Here is a 25755-nt window from a genome sequence, read left to right on the forward strand (position 1 = left end):
GGGTCTGACACCTATTCTTCAGGTTTTTTTCAGGAAGCCTAATGTTGAACCTAGTGGAAAGGCTTTACATGGCTATCAAAAACCAAATTAAAAAAAGCAACACTTATACAATGTTGCCTGAAAGATTCCAGTAGTCAGTTCTACCATATACTCTAAAACTTGTCCTCAGATTAAAATAGACCAATAGAACATTGCCCACATGGATTGAATTATTAATTTACACACATCCACATTCTCCTTCATACCCCATTGGCTTGCCCTGAGGGACATTCTTGGAAAAAAAAAAAAAAAAGAAAAAGAAAAAACAGCAACATGGGAAGTACTTTTTACCACCAGAATGTTGGGGAGGTCATTGTTTATGATACGACAAGAAGATTTCATGGGTAAAGAGAGTCGGACAAGAATTTAAGACAAGCAGTTCAACAAGCACGAATCAAAATAAGTTCAAGATGGCAACACTGCTTGAGGTAGTAAGATTCTTGTCCCCAAAGGCACCCATCTAGCCTCCCAGAGGGAGCATGGCATGTTCATCCCAAAGATTTCTTTTCTGGGCTTGAGGTGCTACCAGAGTGGTAATCCCCCTCCATTGAATTCATTCCTTACCTAGCCTCCAATATGTCCCTGGGCTTCAGGTCATGCTGAAGAACAATCCAGAAGAAAGTTTTATGTTTTTATAAATCTCATCCTAATCTCAGCCTCACTTTCCCATCAGATCAAGCAAGTTCTACCTTTGGGTGAAACTGGATTCCTTACCATATTGTTATAAATTACAATTGACTCAAATCCCAGTAGCTATGGCAGCAAGGCAAATACCACATTCCCAGATGTTGTGCTTCCCTGTATCTTATGCTGTTTACTTTTTCCAACATAGTGACTTTTTCTGGTTTACCATACTCTCACTTCTTCTGGATATCCCACAGTAATAAGATTTTGGTGATAATAGGGCCGGGCGCGGTGGCTCAAGCCTGTAATCCCAGCACTTTGGGAGGCCGAGACGGGCAGATCACGAGGTCAGGAGATCGAGACCATCCTGGCTAACATGGTGAAACCCCGTCTCTACTAAAAAAAATACAAAAAACTAGCCGTGCGAGGTGGCGGGCGCCTGTAGTCCCAGCTACTCCGGAGGCTGAGGCAGGAGAATGGCGTGAACCCGGGAGGCGGAGCTTGCAGTGAGCTGAGATCTGGCCACTGCACCACTCCAGCCTGGGCGAAAGAGCGAGACTCAGTCTCAAAAAAAAAAAAAAAAAAGATTTTGGTGAAAATAAAATCGTGCGTGTGTGTGTGCGTGTGGAGACGAGACAGAGAGAGAGAGAGAACATAGCATTTTGAGGATTACTATCTTTAGATGGGTCTGCTTGCAAAATTGGTCTTTGGCTGGCATCTGAGGACTTGGCTTTCAGAATAGTCTCTATGTTAATAAGGCTGTTTTGCCTACATGAGTTACTGTACTGTTATTGTACCAGCTTGCCTACACTGATTGTACAAGAAAATGTGATTGATGGTGAATACTTGCTTCCCTTCTGGAAATTTGCTACGTGTGGCTGGCCACACCAGCAAAGGGTGGTTATATAACTAGCCCCAAATATCTGGGAACATCATGAGACTCTGGACTCTTGAGTCTCAAACAAGGTTTCCTGGGCCAAAACACTGTACATATATTGCTGCATTTCACTGGTGGAGGAGAAGCATTTCTGTGTGATCCCTCTTGACAGAGAAAATGTTGGAAGTCTGTGCTGGGATTCCTCCAGACTACCTGATGAATCTGTTTCCATTGCGGATCACTAAAAAAATATAGTCAGGAATACTGTTGCTTCTGAGTCCTGTGAGTATTTCTAATGAACAACCAAATGTATGAATGGGCTTGGAATCTCTGAGTTATATATGTAAAAATTTTAAAACAGGAAAAATAGTTAAACAAATACTTTCTGAAAGAAGATACCTGTATGTCAAAGAGGCACAGGAAAAGTGTTTCAATGTCATTAAACATTAAGGAAGTATAAATCAGAAGTGCAATGAGATACCACTACATAGCTAAAACTAAAAAGACTGACCATACCAAGTGATTGTCAATAATATGGAGTAATTACAACTCTCATGCACTGCTTATAGAACATAAAATGCCACAACCACTTAAGAAAACAGTTTGGCCATTTCTTAAGAAGTGTAACCTACACTTACTGTAAGATCCAGTCATTCTACTTTTAGGTATTTACAAAGGAAAATAAAAGCATATATCCATATAATGACTTAATAGCAGCTTTATTAGTAAAAGCCACAAAATGGAAATAATTCTAATAACTACCAACAAATGAGTGGATAAACACATTGTCATATAGCCATACAATGGGGAAAAACCAATTAAAAGAAATGAACTATCAATACATGTAACAAACCTCAAAATATTTATGTTCAGTGAAAGAATTAATATGAAAACTTTAGTACATACAGTACAATCCCATTTATATTAAACTCTAGAAAATGTAAAGTAATCTATAGTCACAGAAAACAAATCAGTGGTTGCATGGGGATGAAAAGAGGGACAGGGAAAGGCAGGAAGGAGGTATTACCATGGCACAGGAAACTTTGGGACATAATGAATATGTTCATTATCTTAATTATAGTGATGGGCTCACAGGTATGTATCTATTGCAAAGCATATCAAATTGTACACTTTAAATGTTTGCAGTTTATTATATGTGAAAAATACATAAACTTTTCTTAAAACTTTCTATAACAAGTCTTTTCAGGCTTAGGTTACAGGCTGTTAGAAACACCTCCCATCCTAGGTTTCCTATAACATTATATGCAAATTTGTTAATAATAATTGAAAAGCAATAGGACATAATCTTTAGGAATTTCAGCAATGAACATAATGTAATACCTACCAAGAAAGAATGTATCTGAAAATCAACTCATAAAAAGAGATAAAGGTAAGAAAGATAATGACTGGACATATAACAGATTCCTAATAAAAATTATGCAGCACAATCATTAGTTACTTTAGGCTACATAAATCCAAAACAATCTTCTAAAGCACTGAGGTCTCAGAGTGTAGAACTTGTCTAGACATAAACCTAGATCTATGATATGCACTATAGTGAATATAGGGAGTTCTGTGACTGGGTAAAATCACCCAAGTCTTAGCCATACTCAGAACATTGATGTCTCCAAAACCCTTCGAGAAATGGTTGATTACCAGGTATGTAAAAAAATACTTCCTTAAGGGAAATCCTTACAAATTACTTGAGCCATACTTTTAGAGCAATAAAAGATTAAGTTCAACTGCTTTAAAAAGTAAGAAAAGCAAAATATATATATATATTTAATTCAAAAATGTAATTCAATGGTTCTCTCAATGGTCTTACAATTAAGAAAAAAGTTAGGATGTCATAAAATCAGCTCCAAACACTCTAAATGCATTTACAGAATAGAATCTGCTCTCTTAAGTGAGCATTTCTAGAAATTGACAGGCAAAATCCTGAAGGTTTTTGTAATTGATATTGTTAAACTTCTGCTATTGGTGATTTCTCACTTGAAATATTAATTATTTTAAAAATTCCAATCAACTAATAGGTTATGTAAACATTTCTGAGCATATCAACATATGGTAATTAATTTCTCCTTATTAACCCTTTAAAGGTACTTTATAAAATAGTTTACAATCCTATCTATGAAGCTGATCCTAGTATCAAATAAATGTTCCAAAATCATTTTATACATTCACATAGGAAATAGAGCACATTTACTGAAATTACAGCAATGTTTGTCAGCACAATATTTTTAGCTGAGAAAAATCAGATACGTAAAATAATATTTATCTTTATAATTGAGCTTAGTTGCTGGATGGCAGAAACTTAATTTAAGTCAATTCCACGTTTTTTGTTTTTTTTTTTTTCTCAGCCACTTCAGAGTTTCTTGGTCAAGTGAGGCATAAACTCAGTTAATTCTGAATTGGCCTTTTCCCTCCCCTGAGATGTCTAGTCGTGAGAAGTGGGTGGAGGTGTCTGGTGTTAAGTTGGTTGTTGACCTCAGGCAGGACCATCCCTCCACTAGGGGTAACATAAGCAGACACTGTGTCCATCAGTTCTGCAGCCACTAGCCCAAACCACTTCCTAGCATCCCCTTATCACAATGGAGAGAACTCTTCAGTGACAGTTGGCTTCTAAATAAACTATTCTCCCTTTTGAGAGCCAAATATATTGGTGCCTTACAATGTGCTCAGGCACAGTGGTGCCTTACAATGTAGTCAGGCAGTGTTCATACTCATTTTTCCAGGCCCTAAGAAAGAGATAAGTCCTCCAGGATCTCATGTTCCAAACATCTCTTTATCTGGTAGGAGTGGAGCCAGAGTAGGGGTGGATTTTATTGTTCCTCTAAGATGCCTTGCCCACAAGAACCTCCAAGTCTTACCCTCTTGTGTTAATTGAAACTCCATCTTGGAATCCCCTCCTCTGGAACTAAGCCTTACCATCTAATCCATCAGTTATGGTTTATAACAAAAGTTATTTCCCTGATATCATCTGTAGGCAATGTATTCAACAAACAATACTTTCAAACAAAATGGACACAGTTTGAATGATTTATACCATAATCAAAGCACATTTAGTGTAAGTGCCTGATGCACATTGCCATAAGCCTTGAAAACTGCTACATAAATGGCTAATTGCCTTTATATTTTTCTAAAAGCAAAAGTCATAACCTCTCAGTAAATTCCATCAATTTAACTTTCCAAGTTAACATGTAAACACTATTTTTCTCTCTTTTAGCACACAGTGCTTCATACATGGTAACTCTCTGACAGATGATTCCTAGATGAATACGTTTTTCTTGAAGAAATCTTTTCCAAATAATTTATCTTAGTGTTCTAGTCAGAACCTGAACAAAATATATATACACACACATATATTTATTATATACACACACATATATATGCTATGTATATATATTTTTGTATATGTCCATTTTTATAGCAATTCTAGTTCAGGGTCATATGAGATCCAAAACAGCTTGGTCTTCCAGATAAACAGTACCATCAGTGATTAGGTGTGTGCTCATTTTGTTTAGAACTAAAGCATCAAAATGAAAGACTAGGCATTTCCAAAAAATCCCAAGTGTTTCCAAAAGAGAGGAAATGGAAAAGTGAAGATTCTGCTGTGATCCTAAAAATAGAAGATCTTTAAGAGGCACTTAAAAAATTCACTGCAATCCAAGCTATTTTGCCATGTTACTCACATAACCAGAAATTATAGGCATCATGAATTGGAATATAGTGGGTGCCCAATGAGGTAATTATGCCCACTTTCCTATTCACGGTGGCCTTAGGAACTACAATCCTTTCATTAATGGCCTTGGGAACATCCCGAGTCAATATTTTTATTTCCTGTTTTCACCTGCCACTGGTGAGTACTTCTCTCCATTTTCTGAATATATGACTAAATTTAACATGGGAGTTATGACAAGACATGCAGGAAGCTGCTCAGGCCAAATGAACTGAAAAACTCAGAACAATTTTAAATATGCTTTTTGTTTTGAAGGAAGTCTTGAAGTTCTGCAGATCTTCATCATACCTTAATTTTATTTTGATGCTACAATTAGATTTGAAAGAATTTACATACTCCTACAAAAAACTAAAGCATTTCAGTTCTATGAGGTTAAGGTAAAACTTTTTATGAATAAATTTTGATAAATGAACTATAAAACATCTGTGATATCAACTACTTTTTACTTTAGCTTACTGAAGCAACATAAAGCAACATCTGTCAGCTAAACTTCAAATGAAATCTTTTTGAGTTTCACACTCCTAAAATGTATTTTTACACAAATAATCTTCAAAATATTTGCAGTTCATTTTAGCATCTGTTCATAACCTAAACCCAATTAAACTCAGGAAGGAGTATTAAGCCATCACATGAATATTTTCTCAGTAAATCATTTTTAATCAATTCAACAACATGTAGCTTTTTTATCTGAAATGAAACTTTGCTAGCATACAGGCATGAAGTGTATTGATTTTCATAATCATTTTTGCATTTCCTTTTTTTCATTTTTTCAAACAAATAGATTTCATAAGGTACATGTAAAAATACAAGCCAGCAGTCCTTTCCTTTTGTTTAATCTGTCAGAATATTAACCAGAAAATGTCCCCGCTGTGGACTGAACAACCAAATGGTAGAATTGGGTCTACCGTACGAGTAAATAGATCTTCCTTTTGGTGCTTTTTAAAATATGCATTGTGTAAATGTGCTTAATTTCTCTGCCAGAGTAATCCAGAAAAGAATTAGAAATGAACAACTGGGTCAAGGGGAGAAAAAGAGTTGGGAGGGATGATACATGGGGGTTCCTCCTGGGATAGATAAAAACAATGGCAACAGAGAAGAAAATGTCAGTGTAAGTTGCCAATTGTATAGCAGATGATTTGCAGTCGTGTGGCAAACAGACCTTCAATTTCCAGGCACACCTACAGCCAAGGGTTTCTAATAGTCCTAAGTTGTGACAGCCTTTCTTCAATTGCTGCACTCATCAAACTTAATTTCCATCTACTTCTATCATAAGGTGTCTGTGTGTATTTGTGCTTTTCTCAAACTTTACTCATATTTATTTATTTTTGAGATGGAGTCTCACTCTGTCACCTAGGCTGGAATGCAGTGGCACAAGAGGCTCACTGCAACCTCCGCCTCCTGGGTTCAAGCGATTCTCTTGTCTCAGTCTCCTGAGTAGCTGGGATTACAGGCGCCTGCCACCAAGCCCGTCTAATTTTTTGTATGTTTAGTAGAGATAGGGTTTCACCGTGTTGGCCAGACTGATCTTGAACTCCTGACCTCAGGTGATCCACCCTCCTTGGCCTCCCAAAGTGCTGGGATTACAGGTGTGAGCCTCATTTTTATTTTATTTTTTTATTTTTATTTTTATTTTTTTTTTGAGACGGAGTCTCGCTCTGTCGCCCAGGCTGGAGTGCAGTGGCTGGATCTCAGCTCACTGCAAGCTCCGCCTCCCGGGTTTACGCCATTCTCCTGCCTCAGCCTCCCGAGTAGCTGGGACTACAGGCACCTGCCACCTCGCCCGGGTAGTTTTTTGGAATTTTTTTAGTAGAGACGAGGTTTCACCGTGTTAGCCAGGATGATCTCAATCTCCTGACCTCATGATCCACCTGTCTCGGCCTCCCAAAGTGCTGAGGTGAGCCTCATTTTAAAGAACAGGAACCTTGTCTACCCACTGGCATGGCCTCTTATGCAGCAACATAGGCTCCTGTTCCTGCCGCAACTCTCTCCCTCCTCCTCCGCCCATCAGAGTCCAGAGTTGGCCCACCATGGCTTTACTCACTGCTGCCACCCAGTTCTTGGGAACAAAGGATGTATCTTGTCTTGTTCTTGCTGCCTGGCATGCCAGTACCTCCTCTAGGAAGTTGGGAGACATATCAGCTTACCTGATACCCAAGGAGCAGGCCAGAATTAAGATCTTCAGACAGCAAAGTGGCAAGAGGGTGGTGGGCCAAACCACTGTGGGCAGGATGTGTGGTGGCCTGAGAGGCACGAGGGGATTGGTACATGAAACATCAGTTCTTGACCCTAATGAAAGCATCCATTTCTGAGGCTTTAGTGTCCCTGAGTGCCAAAAACTGCCACCCAAGGCTAAGGGTAAAAGGAAACAGGTATCCTGGCTTTCAAAAAAGTGGTCAAAGAGGGCAGCTCTACCCTCCCATGCGGTCACCATGCTGGACAACTTTCTCACCAATATACATCCCATGTCTCAGCTCAGTGCAGCCTATACAGCCCTCAACAGTGAAAGTAATACTACCTGAGCATATGCAGAGGATATCAAGTACTGGGAGCTGATTTATGAAGACTGTGTGGATCTGATCACAAAGCTACCTGTGTTGCAGCAAAGATCTACCAAAATCTTTACTAAGAGGGCAAAAATGTTGGGGCCATTGACTCCAAGCTGAACTGGTCCCACAATTTCACCAACATATTAGGCTATACTGATGCTCAGTTCACTGAGCTCACGCACCTGTACCACACCATCCACAGTGACCATGAGGGCAGCAATGTAAGTGCCCATATCAGCAACTTGTTCGGCAGTGCCCCTTCAAGCTCTTATCTGTCCTTTGCAACAGCCATGTATAGATTGACAGGCCCTCTACATGTACTAGCAAATCAGGAAGTGTTTGTCTGGCTAACTCAACTACAGAAGGAAGCTGGCAAAGATGTGGCATGTGAGAAGTTATGAGACTACACCTGGAACACACTGAACCTAAGATGAAGTTATTCCAGACTGTGGCCATGCAGTACTAAAGAAGACTGATCCACGAGGTACCTGCAGTGAGAGTTTGCTCTGAAACACCACATAATGACCCCATGTTAACTTGGTTGCTCAGCTACACAAGATTGTGCTCAATAGCCTCTTAGAGAATGGCAAAGCCAAGAATCTTTGGCCCAATGTAGACACACCCTGGGGTACTGCTCCAGTACTATGGCATGATGGAAATGAATTACTACACTGTTCTGTTCAGAGTGTCTCGGGCACTGAGTGTACTGGCGCAGCTCATCTGAAGTCATGCACTCGGATTCTCTCTAGAAAGGCCCAAGTCCAAGATCATAGATGGTCTGATGAAGTTCATGGACTCTAAGTTGGGATAAAACTGGAGACTGGGGGGGACAGTGACTACCAGAAAGTGAGGACACTTAAAAAAAAAAAAAAGTCTACTTTTGTTTTAAGGGGGCTTTAAAGACTTAGAATTAAATTGTATCTGAGGCATTGATAATAGATTTGTGGTTAAAATGTAAATTAAAAGTTTAAAAGATGAAAAACCTAACCAACTCCCTTCACTTGCCTAGTATGAGTTGCCCATCAACTGCAGAATGACCATGACTAATGCATGTGTAATGGGTTAAGTCTGGCCCCTGCACCATCTCAGAGTGAGAATCTGGCTCCTCTTTCCCTGGGTCAAAGTTATTTGCAGAGAATGTGGAGTCACTTCTGAGATTTTGCTTCTACTTTGCCAAGTGCACAATAAGCCAGCAAGCCAGGACTCTTCCCTTTCTGTTTCCATAGGAATGTCATTGGATAGTCAGCTGTACTGTGTCCCTCAGCCCTCTCTCCTGCACACTAACACCTCCTAGCAAGATCTATTGGTTAGCTGGACATGCTTTGGCAATTTTTTATGCTACCAGGTGAGCATAAAGTAAAGATATTTGTTGTAACTGGCACCCAGTGTTTGATTTGATTTCTCTTTTCAAAACTATCCTATTAAAACTAAGGTCTCGGAGTGTTCTGTTTCCCATTACTTTAATACCCTCATTCAGACTTTCTACACCTGTTGCACCACAAGGTAAGGATGTCTGGGACCTCCCCATGTTGGCCCTCACCAGAGACCTCTTTCAACAGATCTGTCTTATCTGTGGTCCCAGTCAATGGGTTTTTATCAGTGCTTAATGTGAACTAAATATTTTAGTTCCACAGAACACAAGCCACTACCCTCTGACCTTCCCCTGCCCTTCTAAGGTGCTGTGGGGCATAAACAGGGACTCAGGAATGACAGCATGATAGCTTCAGGGTCGGGTCCCAGGAGTATTAGCTCCTCTTTTGGAGCAAGAAAATGATTCAAGATTGGACATGGTCTCCTCTGATTATTGGGTCCTGGAGTTGAGAGGATTAAAAATAGTAAGCCTTCCTCTTCATTCTTTGCCTCAAGAAAATGCTCCCTTACTTATCAACTTCCTTTTCCTGTCTTGCCTCAAGCGCTCACAATACAGTGTTTGTCTTAGAAGCCTCATTTGCACACGTTTTCAGAAACTCAGAATGTTCTACTGGCTTTTCTTGAAGAACTGATTAAGATACATTCTTTCTGTGCCCCTTTCTTGCCTCCAAATTCCTGCCTCTGTTTCTGTGGATCCACCATCCCCAGAACTACACTGTTGAGATGAACACAGTGTTAGCCCCTAATAACTGTAAGGTCATGATGCAGACTTCAGGTTGCCCTGTATAAAATGCAAAGTAAATGTTTTTATTAACAATGAAAAAAAGAACAATACCAGACACTCTGAGCTGGCTTTGCAAGTGGTCATATATATCTGAAATAACTTCCCATTATAGTAGAAGACTGAGAAATTATCCAAATAATGCAACCATTTAGGGTGTTAAAAAGAGTTTCTATGGAATGCATTTATAAATGTTATGCATGTATGTAATAAATACATACTCACAAAAGGGTTTCTCTGCTACTGAGAAAAGTATTTTCACCTACACAATAATAAATAGCTAGCGTTTCTTAAGCACTACTAGATGCCTGACATTGTTCTAAGTGTTCTACATATGTAGTCTCTTCATCTTAACAGCAGCCCTCTAATTTGATCCTATTATTATCTCCACAGAGCACAGAAAAATGAAGCATTATGTCCAAGGTCAGCCAGCATTCAATCCCAAGCAGTCTGGCTCTGTAGTATATAGTCTTACCACAACAAAATATAACATCTCATTTGACCTAGTTATATAGATACTATTATATCCATTTGTCAGATGAGAAAATTGAGGCTTAGTGGGATTATACAACTTTCAAGCTTCCTCTGCTAATATGATAGATTCAATTCTAATCTTTCTGATTCCGAAGTCCATGCTTATAACCAATTATAAACTTATAAAACCACTGCAGCCTCCTAAATGCAGGACCACTGTGTAAGATGTGAAAGTTATCATGACCCTCAAAAACAATACAAGCAAAAGGGAACAAATTATATTAGTGACCTGAACCACACCATCTCACTGAGGTGGCTCAGCCCTAGATAGGACCAGGATTTTTTCATCACTAATCACAGGGCAATGGTCCTAGGCCCAACCTCCCATCTGGCTCAGAGCTACTACTGTCAACACAAAAGATGGCCTTTGTTTTCTGGTCTTTACAAATCCTTGTAGCAGTTTCTCTGTCTATCTCCAGGAGTGGTCACAAGGCTAGCCAGAAGGAAATTCAACCCAGAGACCCAAACCTGGATTCAAAACAGAAACTGCTCGAAGGGTTGAGTCAGGAGTTGTGTCCCCACAGAGCTCTTTGATCCTGAGAGAGGAAATCATTGGCACAAAGGAAAAGAGAAGCAGATTATAGACGAGAGGGTTTTTGTTGCTGAAGGTCTTTTCCTTCTAGATGAGCATTCTGGATTTCAGAGTGGCTGTTTCCTGCTGAGCTTCAATGGGCCGGGCCTCTGCCCCTGCACAAAAGAGTAGGAGAATTTTGAACTCAAACATAAAAGCAGAGCAGCAGGCCACAGCGTCTACAGCTCAGGCCTGCTGGGAGCCCCAGCCAGTTCAGACACCATATGTGTCCTGCTTATCCATCTGGTTCCTTGGACAAGGCCAAACAAAACAGTGGAAATAAATGGCAGAGTAAAGTCTTTTGCCCTGGCCCTGAAGCATATACTGACCTCACCTTGCAGAGTTTTTCTGTAAATCATTTGGATTATAAGTAGTTTGATTTAAAGTATAAGAGTCCAATCTATACAAAACTTTAAAGGGGGAGAAAAAAAGTTCCAACATTACATCTGATTAGCAGGCTAATCACCTTATATCTGTCCCTCCATTTACCAATATTACTTCATAAAGTAAAACCTAAAATCCAGTGAAACCATAAAAACATGTAGCTTAGCCACATGTGAATCTAAACCAAATCAGCCACAGTTTATACAACCACTACAAAAGCTTCTGCATTATTAAACTATATTTTATGGAGAATTGGACTCACTTATTTAAGCAAAAGTCAGCACAGTAAATTTTTATGTAATAAGAAGACTCCATAATCTCTGATAGATTATTCTACATCTTAATTTTCTATGTAATTTCAACTTTGATTAACTGCAGACTCTTCATTGAAGCTAATATATCTCTGTGGCTAATACTTTCAATGAACTTAGTTTGTATATATAGTTATGAGTTGCTTAACCACAAGGATACATTCTGAGAAATTTATCTTTAGGAGAATTCTTTGTTATGGGATCATGGAATGTACTTACATAAACCTGGATAGCAGCGGTCCCCAACATTTTGGGCACCAGGAACTAGTTTTGTGGAAGATAATTTTCCCACAAACCTGGAGGGGGAGGAGCGGGGATAGTTTGGAGATGAAACTGTTCCACCTCCATGATTCTCATAAGGAGCAGCAACCTAGATCCCTCACATGCTCAGTTCACAATAGGGTTCACACTCCTATGGGAATCTAATGCTTCTGCTGATCTGACAGGAGGCAGAGCTCAGGTAGTAATGCTTGCTCGCTGGCTCACTGACCTCCTGTTTCCTGCTTTGTGGCCTGGTTCCTAACAGGCCACAGACCGCTACCGGTCTTGACAGAATGGGGGCGTGAAGGTTGGGGACCCTTACCCTACTACACACCTTGGCTACATGGTATAGCCTGTTGTTTCTAGGCTACACACTTGTTCAGCATGTTACTGTAGGGAATACCGCAGGCAACTATAACAATGGCAAGTATTTGTGTATCTAAACATAGAGAAAGTAATGCATTGTCTTGTGACTTCATGATGGCTTCATCACTAGGGGAGAGGAATTTTTTCAGCTCCATTATAATCTGAAAGGATCACTGTTATCTATGTAGTCCATTGTTTACCAAAACGTCATTATATGGTGCATGTAGTCCATTGTTTACCAAAACGTCATTATATGGTGCATGACTGTATTTCAGTTACTTTCAATAGACCAAACATTAGCCTTGTACTATACCCAGTTTCTCAGTCTCAGCACTATTGACATTTTAGACTAGATAAATCTGTTGTGGGGGATTATCCTGTGCATTGCAGGACTTTTATCGCCACACTTAGTCTCTCACTTAAATGCCACTAGCATTGCCCCCCATTTGTGAAAACACCAAATGTCTCTATATATTGTCAGATGTCCCTGAGGAGTGAGTTGAAACCCTGATTGAGAACCACTGGTTTATATGATACAGAGAATAACTTTTGAATGCTGATCTGCTCCTTCTCATTTATACATAATCATTCAGTAAGAGCTCATACTCAATATTAAAAGTATAAGGCAATGACTAGACCCATTGGATTTTTTAATCTAAGTTATAAACTTATCTTCTGAACTCATAAAAGTAATGTTATAATAGTTTCTGAATATCATGAAACTTCAATCATACACAAAACTCTATGTATTATATAATGGTGGGGTTTATTCCAGGCCCACTGACAAGTCTGTCGTACTTCACTGAAGTTAACCCTCCACACACAGATAATGACAGATGACTGGGCAGGTGGGAAAGATGGATGGGAAGAAAGAAAAAGCAGCAAGAATGTGGAGTCCCGATAAATAAGCAATAATAAGGAAGGGGACCCAGGTGGCAGAGGTCCCCAGGTAAGGAAGAACAATGAACAATTGTTTTGAGAGATGGCTAACCACAAATAACCTGAGGGCACAACAACTTTGCATGTAGCCCCCCCTCCAGCAGGACCCTATATAACTTCCCTCCAGCCCCTGCCTCTTTGCAGACAGCCTCTTCTCTGCTGTCCTGCCTATTGCAGTCTTGCCACATATTTTCATACTTTCTCTAATAAATCTGCTTTTCTTTACCTACAACTGTCTTGGTAAATTCCTTTACTGTCTGCACCACTCACCCCAGATAGTTACTACCCATGACAAAAAGACTAGAGAGCAGGCTATGAACAGTACTGAAGGTGGCTGAAATCATATGAGTAACATTCCTTAAGAAAACTAGAAAAATACGTTTTCATGCAAAAGCAAACTATTTTATTAATGTATTTAGTTTGAAAATACTCTTCATAATTAAATACAATGCATAAAATCCCCATTTAATGTTCTAAACCTACTATTTTCACTTAGGACCATTTTTTAGTAAACCTCTTTTACTGTTGCTTCACTTAAATCATTTGTCTCTTTTTCTCCAGATGCTATGCTTCCTTTAAGTAATTGCAAAGAGGTCATATTAAATTAGCCCTCTGTTTCAAAAGTGAAAAGCTCCAGTGAGCAAAGACAAATGTTTATGGCAAATTGATTAGTAAAATGCTGTCTCATGAGAACTGGACATTAAACTGGAAATGTTTAACATCTCCTTGGTCAATCTCAATTCTTCCTTCAGTCACCGAAAATTATTTTTAGTTTAATCATAACTCATCACATTGTACACATTGAGATTGCTACTTTACTCCTTTAATTAAAAACAAAAACAAATAAAAATATTTTTATTTGGCTTTGCTAAAAGAAACTGGTTTAGTTCTATCACTGTGTATCAGAATTCTACTTCAATCTCAGTGATTATATTTTCTTGACATTTAATCAGACTGTAGTGATTTTCAACCATAGATTTTAAAAAAAATGCTTATAAATTAATGTAAATAAAGTGCTTAAAACGGTGTCAGAAATAATGCCTTACATAGTAAGAGTTACGTAAGTACCTGCTACTATTACTGGGCTCCACTGAAGACTAACTAAATCCAAATCTATGGAGATTAAGTGTAGCCATCAGAATCATTAGAATATTTGGGCTAAGGCACTGGTACTTTGCCAAAGCCCTCTATGTGATGGCAGTGAGCCATCAGCATTGAGAAACATTGATTGTACCACGTGCCAATGAAGCAAATTTAATAGCTTAAATGTCAGAAAACCTGATCAGTCTCATTCTATGTACCACTGATTTAAAAAAAAAAAAAAAATCTACCATTTTCTAGGCACTGTGCATGTCAAAGACATTGAAAATGAGTAAGACAATCTTTACCCTCAAGCAGTTAGCAATCAGTTAAATTAAACAGACCATGGCCCAATAAATACAGAGTAATTCTTTAAGAGTAAGAATAGTGATATTAACTAAGGGTGTGGGCCAAATAAAGTATCAGCCAATTCTACTTGAATAAAGTAAGGAAGGCTCCCAGGAAGAGAGAAATTTGAAGTGACCCTTAAAGGATTAATGAAGTTGTGTTGGGTGGAAAATGAAGGGAAAGACACAGAAAGAAAGGGAAATCACATAGGGTTTAAGAATTATTATGTAAAAGTTTAAGCAGAGATGTGATGTGAGTGAAGCTGCATAGATTCGAAGGGCTTGAAAACCGGGCCAAGAAAGTGTGATGTTTTCCTGTAGGCAAAGGGGAACCAAAGACGCATTTTAAGAAAAGGAGTAAAATGATCACACCTGCAACTTGTATCTCTCTGTCTTCATGTACTAAGAGCAGCAATAAACACACCCATACAGACTTAGGTCCTCACATGATCATGCTAGATAGACAGAACTCAGGTTTAAACCTCAGCCAATCTCATTTACATGGCAGAGCTCTACCCTAAAATATAAGAAAGCAAAGCAAGTGGGACATTCTTAGTTTTGTGGAACTTGAAAATCCAGATCTTCCAGTCATTTAAGAAGAGGATGAACCAAAAAGCCTTCCAAAGATCTTTAACTGTTGACACTGGCTAATAATTTCTTCTTTCTAAAGGGAAAATAATAAAACTATATTCTCCAGAAAGTCATAGATCTCTTTATGCTGTGAGGAAAGTTTTAAAGACATAGCAAGCATAATATTGCCAGGAAAAAGATAATCTAGGATATTCTTGGATGTTGTCTCCAGATGTTGAGTTTTAATTCTATCCTGATTTAGACAGTGAACTATTAAAATATGGAAAATATGATTATAATTTATGTTCTTCCATGTAACGACTCAGGGGATTTCTTATTTTGTTATTAGAAGGGAGCAAAGCTATTGTTTTAAGTAGGACAAAAGCCCACATCTGCTCTTGTGCAAGTTACTCCTGGCTGCATCAGGCTTTCAAAGCATTGACTGTGGATGTGCGTGCAGCCGCACCCTCTCCTGGAATTCCTATTGGTCTCCTCCTTGTCCTAAGCTGCTGCTCAGGAGCGCACTGTAAATGAAACTATGTTGCCGCTGTTTGAAGTCAAAGTGAATTGATAACTGACTCAGTAATTGGCAACTACTCCTCTATCAAAGTGTATGCACATGGAGACTCGGACTGTCAGATAAGGGTAAGTGGCTAAAATTTTATGATTGCAATGTGGAGTGCTAAAGATAAATAGTGTTTACCGGCCCCCTAAAAGAGTAATCTTGACTTGGAAAAGGAAAATGGTTTCATCTGATCTTAACATGGAAACATTCAGAATAAGCCTCAGCAGAAATGCTCACTTGCAGAGTTTTAGACAAGGCTATTCCAAGGCCAAAGATGTATTTCTGCATACTGCAAAGGCCAATTTCCTGTTTCATGCTCTATATACAGACATCCACAACAAATAATATCTGATGGAGATCCCTTTCTGTTTCTGAGAAACAAAGTGTTAAGACTGACATGGGTCAGTGAAATCATTTTTTGCTCTAGATCATGCCCAAGAAGAAGAGGATATTGTCTCTCTTCCAAGATTTGAAATCTGTCCTGAATCCGTGGCCCATGCAGATGCTGGTATGCTGCTTGGTATTTGGGGATTTCTTGCTGATGAATATGATATTTGCTTGGCTGCAAAGAGAAACCAGAGAAAAATAAAGAAGTGCTTTTGTTGGTAACATATTGTGGGGTCAGAATGTTGTTTTAGTGACTCACTTGAAAAAAAATGTGGTAGGAAACTAAATTCAACCTTGTGACAGAGTGCTATGGCTTTTGTTTAACAATAACTCCAGCCAACTCACTGGTGAAGATGCTTTTTACATAGGCTGGTTTTACATGATTCCAAAATATCTAGTAAATTTAATTCTAAAATCTAGTTCAATAATCTGGCTATTTTGCTTGAGAAATGTTAAACCTGAAGTAAACTGCTTCGGACAAATACTATATAAAACAAACATTCTGAGTAACAGATTAATTGATTAATGAATAGTGACCTGAAAGTTTGGGATGCTTTGGTACTGTATTAGTCTGTTCTCACATCGCTATGAAGAAATACTCAAAACTGGGTAATTTATAAAGGAAAGAACTTTAATTGACTCACAGTTGTGCATTGCTGGGGAGGCCTCAGAAAACTTATAATCATGGTGGAAGGCGAAGAGAAAGCACCTTCTTCACAGGGAAGCAGGACAGAGTGAGTGCAAGCAAGAGAAGTGCCAGACGCTTATAAAACCATCAGATCTTTTGAGACTCACTCACTATCATGAGAATAGCATGGGGGAAACCACCCCCATGATCTAATTACCTCTACCTCATCCTGCCCTTGACACATGAAGATTATGGGGATTATAAGGATTACAATTCAAGATGAGATTTTGGTTGAGGGCAGAACAAAACCATGTCAGGTTTTTTATAAACAAATTAATACAGCTCACTGTTCCTTAATAAGCAGCACCACCTTATTATCATCTCTGTTTCTTGGCCTCTCGGTTAGACAATATATTTCTCAACCAGAATAGCCCCATTGTCATTGGAATACAGGAGGAGCTGGTAGGAGGGTATAAGTGACCATCTCAGAGCCATGTCCTCCCTCATTGAAGCATTCTGTCACTCACTTAGTTTGTTTTTGGTTTTGTTAAAATCCCTTTATTAGAGTCTTCATTATAGTCTGACTTTTTTCTTTATATTAATGCATCTTCCACAGCCATAATTCATGACATCTGCATTTCTATCTGCACACTTACCCACCTCTGTTACCTTCATCTGATACAGCATTTTATTCCATTTTCATCTTTCAAACATTATTCAGATTTTAAGGTCAAGCTCAAAGCTATTTCTTCTATAAAGAAACGTATGCATTCCCTCTTATTTCATGCAATGGCTCCACTAAAACTATATTTATAGTTTTATTACAGCACATTCTGACTGTGTTATGATTCTTTGTGTCCATGTCTATGCCACCACTAAATTGTTAGCTCCTTGAGCACTGCACTTCTGTTTACTCATGGGGACCCATTCCTCTTCAATTTCATATTTCTATACCAAGCACAGTTATGCAGCTAGTAGGTGAGTAACACATTTGTTTAATTGATGATGCTCACATCCTTCAAATAAATGTATCAGATGACAAAGTGGTGTGGGAGTAGTGGGAAAGAAAGAGGGAAATGAGGGAAAACAAAGAGAGAGACAATGTCAAATTGGAAATTCAACCTGATTTAACATCTAATACATAATTACTCATGTTGGCAAACATCATAAGGAAAAACTCAAACATGATTGCTCTGCATGTTTTCCTTTAATATATTTATTCATGCACAAACAATATCAAGGTTTCCCATGATTAAAACATGAATATTTCTACTTGGCTTCCTTTTGGACACACTGCTTCAGAACAAACCAAGTCTGATAATAAAGTAAATCTTCTCACTATGCCTTAACAACAACCCCATCCCTTGTTTTAAAACAATAATTTGTTGTCTAAATACCATACTTCCCTCAAGGAAATGAAAGGAGAATACAGAGCCAGTGCACACTAATGTAAAACAGCACCACAAGTTAAAATGCAATTCATATCAGCATGGAAATTACTGAGTGAGTGGTTACTGCTACAAAATAAAAGGACATAGCAATCCGAAATGAACTATCTATACCATAGGAGTGAAGCTTTTTCATAATGAACCTATAAAAAAGGCGTGAGATTTTTGCATAATACATTTACAGAGGTAGTATTCTATTAAAAGCATTTTTTTCCAATAAGATTCAGTATTCTTGGGAAATTCAGGAAGGAGATTGGTTTTTGGAGGCCATAACTGATCCACTGGGAATTTTATTTTCAATTTTGGGAATGTTCAGGATTTGTGTTTTACTATCTATATAAATAGTTGACCCTGCTTTTTTTTTTTTTTTTTCTCAAATGTATGACACTGGAGGTTTAAGGGTCTTGTCTTTTTAACAGAGATTTAACTGGCCCCACCATTTGGATTTGGTTTGACTATTAAAAATAGAATCTAAAGATTTTACACTATGCATCCCAAATTGTGAACCTTTGTTCTCTGCCAATACTATACTTAAGATTTCTAACACTTAGCAATTTTCTAACATTGTGGTTGAGGTCATCTTTGAAAGACCTACATTTATATTTTCCCCTTGTGATGCAGAATCAATACTTTACTGGCTGAGAAAAAGTGAAACACTCCATTCACGTTAGACTGTTGAGTGAAAATGCAAATGAGCAGGCAGCAAATCTTGCATGTTATGCAAACACAGAAGCTAAAAAACGTATTTCTGATCACAGGCTCTCTTGTTGGAAATATTAAATTTGTCCAGGTTTCAGATTTTTTAAGTCTCAATTTCCTGCACTTTTTAAAAGAGGAGTTTCATAAAGAGCAATGCATAATTACCAGAAGAAAACCTGTATTAATCATGCAACACTTCACGTAAGAATTTCCATCTAACTTTCCACATGCTTTCTACAAAGCCAAGTCTTTCTTCTCTTCTTCTTCTTCTTTTTTTTTTTTTTTTTTTGAGGCCAATAAGACAATCAAATAATATCCACCATATATAGCCATGAAAATACACATGACATAATGGAAAATCAATTGAAACAACACCACAAAGAGGACTAAAAGTAAAGTGAAATCTCTAGATTTTAGGATTTTCTTGAAAAGTTACCCACAATGTCAAAACATTTAAATTTGGTTTAGATGTGGAGAGAATTGGTTGGAATTTATACAAGAGAGCTTGAAAATTTAATAATGGACATCAGTGTATTTGTTTTTTATAAAGGACAGCAGCACTCCTTACAAGACACTTTTGTTTACTTCTGGGGGAGCCTTTCTTGCTGCCTGTCACGGGACGCTACATTCTTAGTGTTTCCTTTCAGAACAGGAATTCTCAAACATAAGAAAGCCTCCAAGTCCCCTGGTGGGCTGGGTTCCAGCTGCAGATTTCTGATTCAGTAGGTCTGGAGTTGGGTCTGGAAGTTGCATGTCTAACAAGACTCCAGGATTACTGAGCTGCTGGCCTGGGGATTGCACTTTGGACATCTCTGATTTAAGAGGGGGCAGAGTGGAGAAGCTTGGAAGCATGAGGGAGAAGGAGAACAGGAGCCCGGAGAGAGATCTGTGGAAAGAAGCTTAGTCTGTGAGGCTGTAGAAACAAGGGGCTGCCTCAGTAGCTAACCTATGGAGAGTATGGTCTTGAAAATACTCCATGTGGTCAGACTGAACCAAGAGATATGAGAATGAAGTAGCCTACAGAATAAGAAATAAGTGCCAGAAAAATTTAAAAGGGAAAGATAGATCACAGACCAAGCCCTTTAAAAAATGACAACAACTGAGGCAGATAGATTACAAGGAAAATCATCCTGCATCTTAAAATATGATAATTTTCCAGTCCTCCTGTCCTCTACCCTAATGGAAAGTGGTAGAAGCTTCCCCTACAAGCTAGTAAAACAGGTGTGAATTTCATTCCACTGACCGTAGTGGACAGGAAGCACCATTCTCCTGATTATTCAGTACTTTATTGCTGAATCCAAGTGCTATCCCAGCTTGGAAAATGCAACCTCAGTTATTTTTGAAGTGTCTGTTCTCCTCCAGGTTGGGATGTGGCTCAGAAATCTTAGACTAGTCCCAGGCACAGTATGGAGTTCAATGTTATGTGTTCATCAGGTATCAATCCTCAACCCACATGAGTCATCCTCAGTATGTCCGTGGGCTTTCTCCCTATCAGCTGCTTCCTCGCACTGTTACTATGAGACTCTCTTATGAAGCATCTATGGCTCAGTCTGACTAAAGGCACTGCAGAGAAACTCCCTGCTAGATTCTTCTGGGTTCTCCAACCCAGGAAGCAGAGTTGTCACTGCTCCAGCACTCACAGACTATTTGCTCCTCTCCCCCTACAGGCTGGAGGGGAATCTCATTTCAGTTTGTGACTGGAGTCCCCTAACTCCCTGGCTTCTACACATAATTCTCTGGGACTTAAAAATGTTTTTCTCACTTTTACTTATTTCACAGTTCCCCAGTTTTTAGGATGTAGGCACAAATGTCTGAGAGTCTGACACTTACAGGAGCCATAGGGACAGAATAAATAAGAGAAGCAAGACAGTTGTAATATAAAAAAGACTGATAGTGAGTGCTGTACACTGGGAAGGGAAAGAACCTCAAAAAGTATTAATATTAAAATTTTTTTAACCGTGGAGGCCAAACAACACACTTATTTGGGTCAATGGTACAGCAGGCTTCGCATTTGTGAGCATAGTTGAGATTAATGGAAAACAAAGATGTTTTCTGCTTTCCTCTTGGCTATTCATGAGGAATTGAGTATAGTGCATGCTCTATGTTCATGAAGACAAGAATTGTTTTGCTAGTCTTGTTCACAGTTGTATCCTCAGCAGGTAAAACAGTGCTTGGCACACTATAGATGCACTCAGTAAATATCTGCTGAATGGCTGAATGAATAAATAAATATGTAACAGAAACAAGTACATTATTATCTTAAAATATTATCCAGCCCTACTATCTTTAGTCTGTGCAAATCACACCGATGATTAAATGCCACATTGTATAGAAGAATAAATGGCACAGTGACCAAATATAAAACTCTCACAAGTCTATATATATATATATATCTCCAAGGGCCCAGCCCTTTCCCTTGTTGATATGGTTTGGCTCTGTGTCTCCACCCAAATCTCTTGTCAAATTGTAATCCCTAGTATTGGGAGAGGGACCTAGTGGGAGATGATTGAATCATGGAGGAGGACTTGCTGTTCTCATAATAGAGTTCTCAAGAGATCTGGTTGTTTAAAAGTGTGTGCCACCTTCTGCTTTATTCTCTCTCTTCCACCTGTTCCAGCCATGTAGGACGTGCCAGCTTCTCCTTTGCCTTCCACCATGATTGTAAGTTTCCTGAGGCCTCCCAGTCATGCTTTCTGTATAGCCTGTGGAAACGTGAGCCAATTAAACCTCTTTTCTTTGTAAATTACTCAGCCTCAGGTAGTTCTTTATAGCAGTGTGTGAATGGACTAATACACTTGCACTATCCCCCATACCACTCCCTGGACACAGCAGTAAAACTGTAACTTCCTGATAAAATGTGGAATGTACTGGACTGAGGCTAAATTAGACAAATATGTTTACATCTGAGTATAGCCTATGTGGTGGCTAAAATAAAACAGAAGCTTAGGGTATTATTACAGATTTCAGTGGTTTCAAAGAAAGTCAAGAAATAATCTGAGGAACCCAAGCTTAGAAGCTGAGAATTTGATCTGAACTAATTTGTGCTGTGCTTCTTTTATTCACTAAAAAGCTATCTAACTCCCTTGGGAAAAATATTATCATTATATTTCTACCACCTATTCACTTGTCTTCTACAGTCAGGCTCAGGAGTTCATGGCTTTCTGCCTGCAGCTTCCTCTTTTATCTGAGGCTATTCTATGAGGTCCCAAACCACTGGACAGAAAGAAAACCAATCTTCTCTGATCTGCACGGTTGCTTCCACCCACGAATTGCTTCCCTTGGTGAAGCATTAAGCACTAAGCCAGGAGCACATGAGCTCTGATAAAACACTCTGGAGGAAGAGAGATTTGCTATTGCAACTGTTCATTATTTGTGAACTTCTCCAGTGTTTGTCCTATTAATATTGTCCAGTTCCAGGAACATTTTGATAAGAGGAAAGAATATTTTAAAGTCCATGTGCCCTTAAGCACGAATAGTCACTGCTCATTCCTACTTTGTAGTAAGGATCATCTCCAACTATTTGGGTCTCATGGCCTCCATTTCAATTTAGTGCACTGTATAACCTCCCTTCTCATGTACCCACTAATCCAGGACTTTTCATCTTTTCTACTGCTGCTGTTGGGAGACAATATACAAGAGATGTGGCTTGCAGCATAGTGTGATAGAAAGAGCATGACATGTGAGGTTAGGAGATCTGGGTTGGACTTACATTTCTACCAGTTACTCACATGGATTTGTTTAATTGCCAACCTTCTAAAACACATGCCATAGTGAAAATTGAAAAAATATAGCAGGATGGCTGTGAGGTGCACATGAGATAAAAATATGAGAAGGTACTTTGTAAGAAGTAAAGAACAATAAAAATGCTAGTCATTGCTGTTGATAGTATTAACACTATTAGTAGGAACAGAGTGGGAGGCAAGAAGGAAGATGGTGAGTGGGAAATTAAGTGTACTGCTAACAGAAAAGACAAAACTGGGAGTCCCAGGACCCTTTGATACATGGTAGCTGGTTGGGGGAGGATGTGGCATCAGAGAACAAGGGCTGACTAATCGTCATATGAGTAATCTTCCAGTTATTGCCCCAAAAGAAGAGAATGAATGACTTGGCCTGCAAAAGGGAGGGTGTGGAAAGGTGAGGCATTCAATTTGAGACTTTAACAGTTTGTGCCCTCTTTTCAACACAGCAGCCACCCTAACATTGCTGGAGGAGGAGGAAGAAATTTGACCATAATATAAAGAATATAATAAGTAAGCCTGAGATAAAATGATGACTGAGACCATGCTGGTCCTTCCTGTAGTTTATGGTTAATAACAGAAAATACTTCTTAATCCCTTCTGCGGTCTGCCCAGACTCACCAAGACCTAGGTTGTGACAAAGATAGCCAGTTGCCTACAGAAAGACCTGTTCTCTCCCATCCTTCTCAGTATCCTTATTTTTCCCTGGGTATATTGCCACCCAAAACAAAAGGCTACCTACCCAGACACGCTTACACTTGGGTGTGGGGACAAGGCTAATTTCTGGTCATGACATATAGTGAGAATGTTTGTCAGACTTTAAGTAGGTCCCTTTTATGGAACTGACTCAGCTGGGAGGGTTTCTTTCATGGCCTTCTGCCATTCTTCCTTTCTCTGGCCAGCTACATGAACATGATGTCTGGGCATTCAATCCTCTACCACCACTGTGCTGTTTCTTACATAGTTGAGGTCCCATCAATCAATCTACATTTGCTCAGACACCATCCCCAGAAAACGATAATGTATTATTACACTATTCTTTTCCGGGGATGGTGTTTGAACAAATGTAGATTGATTGGTAGGAGCTCAACTATGTGTGAGCATAATGACCATCACACCACTCCAAGCAAAACCAAGGCAAAGGGAAAAAGATCCTTGGTGGCAGTATGTACCTTACAAAATAGAGCTTTTCCAAAGATTCAGGTTGTGAGGATAAGAGAAGATGGAATCTATAGAAGATAATTACCCTAGTTAGGTGAAGGCTTTCTACAGTCTAGAGATTAAGATGGGTACCAGCTCCAACAAACATCCTTATAGTCTTATAAAACAATGCATGAGATAAGAAAGAAATAGACCTTTGAGTCTGTAATGGTTAATATTGAGTGTCAACCTGACTGGATTGAAGGATGCAAAGTACTGTTCCTGGGTGTGTCTGTGAGGGTGTTGCCAGAGGAGATTAACATCAAAGGGTATGTCAGTGGACTGGGAGAGGCACGCCCACCCTCAATCTGGGTGGCCACCATCTAATCAGCTGCCAGAATGGCTAGAATAAAGCAGGCAGAAGACGGTGGTAGGAGCTTACTTGCTAAGTCTTCCAGACTTCATCTATTTCACGTGCTGGATGCTTCTTGCCCTTGAACATCAGCCTCCAAATTCTTCAGCTTTTGGACTCTTGAACTTACACCAGTATATGGCCTTCGGCCATATACTGAAAGTTGCACTGTCAGCTTCCCTGCTTTTGAGGTTTTAAGAATTTGGACTGGCTTCCTTGCTCCTCAACTTGCAGACAACTTATTATGGGACTTCACCTTGCGACTGTGTAGGTCAATTCTCCTTAATAAACTCCCCGTCATATATACATCTATCCTATTAGTTCCAACACTCTAGATAACCCTTATTAATACAGAACCTGAAGACAGGAAAGAGAAGTTCACCTCTGACAATTATCTACTATAATGCACAGAAAAACATCTGAAAAATTAACCAATTTTTTTTTCTTTCTTTGCAGGGATTTTCATTGTTGTGGAGGTTTTTGTGTTAGTTTTTTTGTTGTTGCTACTGTTGTTGTTTATGCTCTTGTGGTGATACTATTGGTTTTCTGACTGTCATCCCCCAAAAGATACAAAGAAGGTAGTCTCTATGACACAGGAGTAGAAAGCTATAACAAGTGCAAAAGTTAAGCTGTAAAAACTTTAGAATGAGTTTTAAAATAAATACAATAGGAGAGTTTCAAAAAACTTTAAGACAGTAGGGTTCAAAAAACTTTAAAAATAGTAAAAAACTGTAAGCCACATTGATAGTGGCAAATAGTAAAATATATGTTGAAAATTGAAAAAGATGATATAATAATAATACAATAATAACACATTTAAGAAGCACTCTCAATATGTAGAAGCTGAGGAAAAAGAGGAAAATGAGAGAGGAAAGATAATTGATATGGCAGACAGAGACTATGGAACCAACATTCAAATAATTGTTACTCAGAAAAAAAGTAAATAAATTGGACAAAAACAATAATCAAAGATGTTACAAAAGAAAAGTTTCCTGAATTTAAAAAAAGGGCCATAAAAAGAGAGAAATAATGATATATCATACCTATTTTTATTTTTAAAAAGTAGTGTATAAAAGTCCAGGTACAAAATATATATATGTAATACACTCAAGCACAAAAGTGATACTGGCCTCAAATTTCCCCTTTAAAATACAAAAAGCTAAAAAGTGATGGTGAAAATGTAGTTTTTTAAAGGCTATAAAGATATAATCAAATACAACATTTACCCAGCTAAAAATATGGGGAAAGGTATTCTGATATGCACTAATTGAAATTAAATAATAAGAAAGAAAATTACTATAAAGGAAATATGTAATTACTGTGATAATAAGATTACAACAGTGGAAAAATGGAAAAATCTAGGTTAAATATAAGATTATCTAAGACATTATCAAAATTA

General features: G+C 38.6%; 1 long non-coding RNA gene and 1 pseudogene across 1 annotated transcript in view; both read left to right on the forward strand.

The window, feature by feature from the left end:
* Nucleotides 1-4345: 4345 nt before the first annotated feature.
* Nucleotides 4346-25755, forward strand: part of LOC117097574 — a 28378-nt gene continuing 6968 nt past the window's right edge. Inside the window, exons 1-2 of the long non-coding RNA XR_004442993.1 lie at nucleotides 4346-4355; nucleotides 15858-15985. This is a non-coding gene — a long non-coding RNA (uncharacterized LOC117097574). The remainder of the gene's footprint in view (nucleotides 4356-15857; nucleotides 15986-25755) is intronic.
* Nucleotides 7175-8797, forward strand: LOC117097573 (annotated as a pseudogene).

The sequence above is a fragment of the Trachypithecus francoisi genome, unplaced genomic scaffold (assembly GCF_009764315.1).
Source record: "Trachypithecus francoisi isolate TF-2019V2 unplaced genomic scaffold, Tfra_2.0 Lachesis_group15, whole genome shotgun sequence".
In the NCBI taxonomy this organism is placed as follows: Eukaryota; Metazoa; Chordata; class Mammalia; order Primates; family Cercopithecidae; genus Trachypithecus; species Trachypithecus francoisi.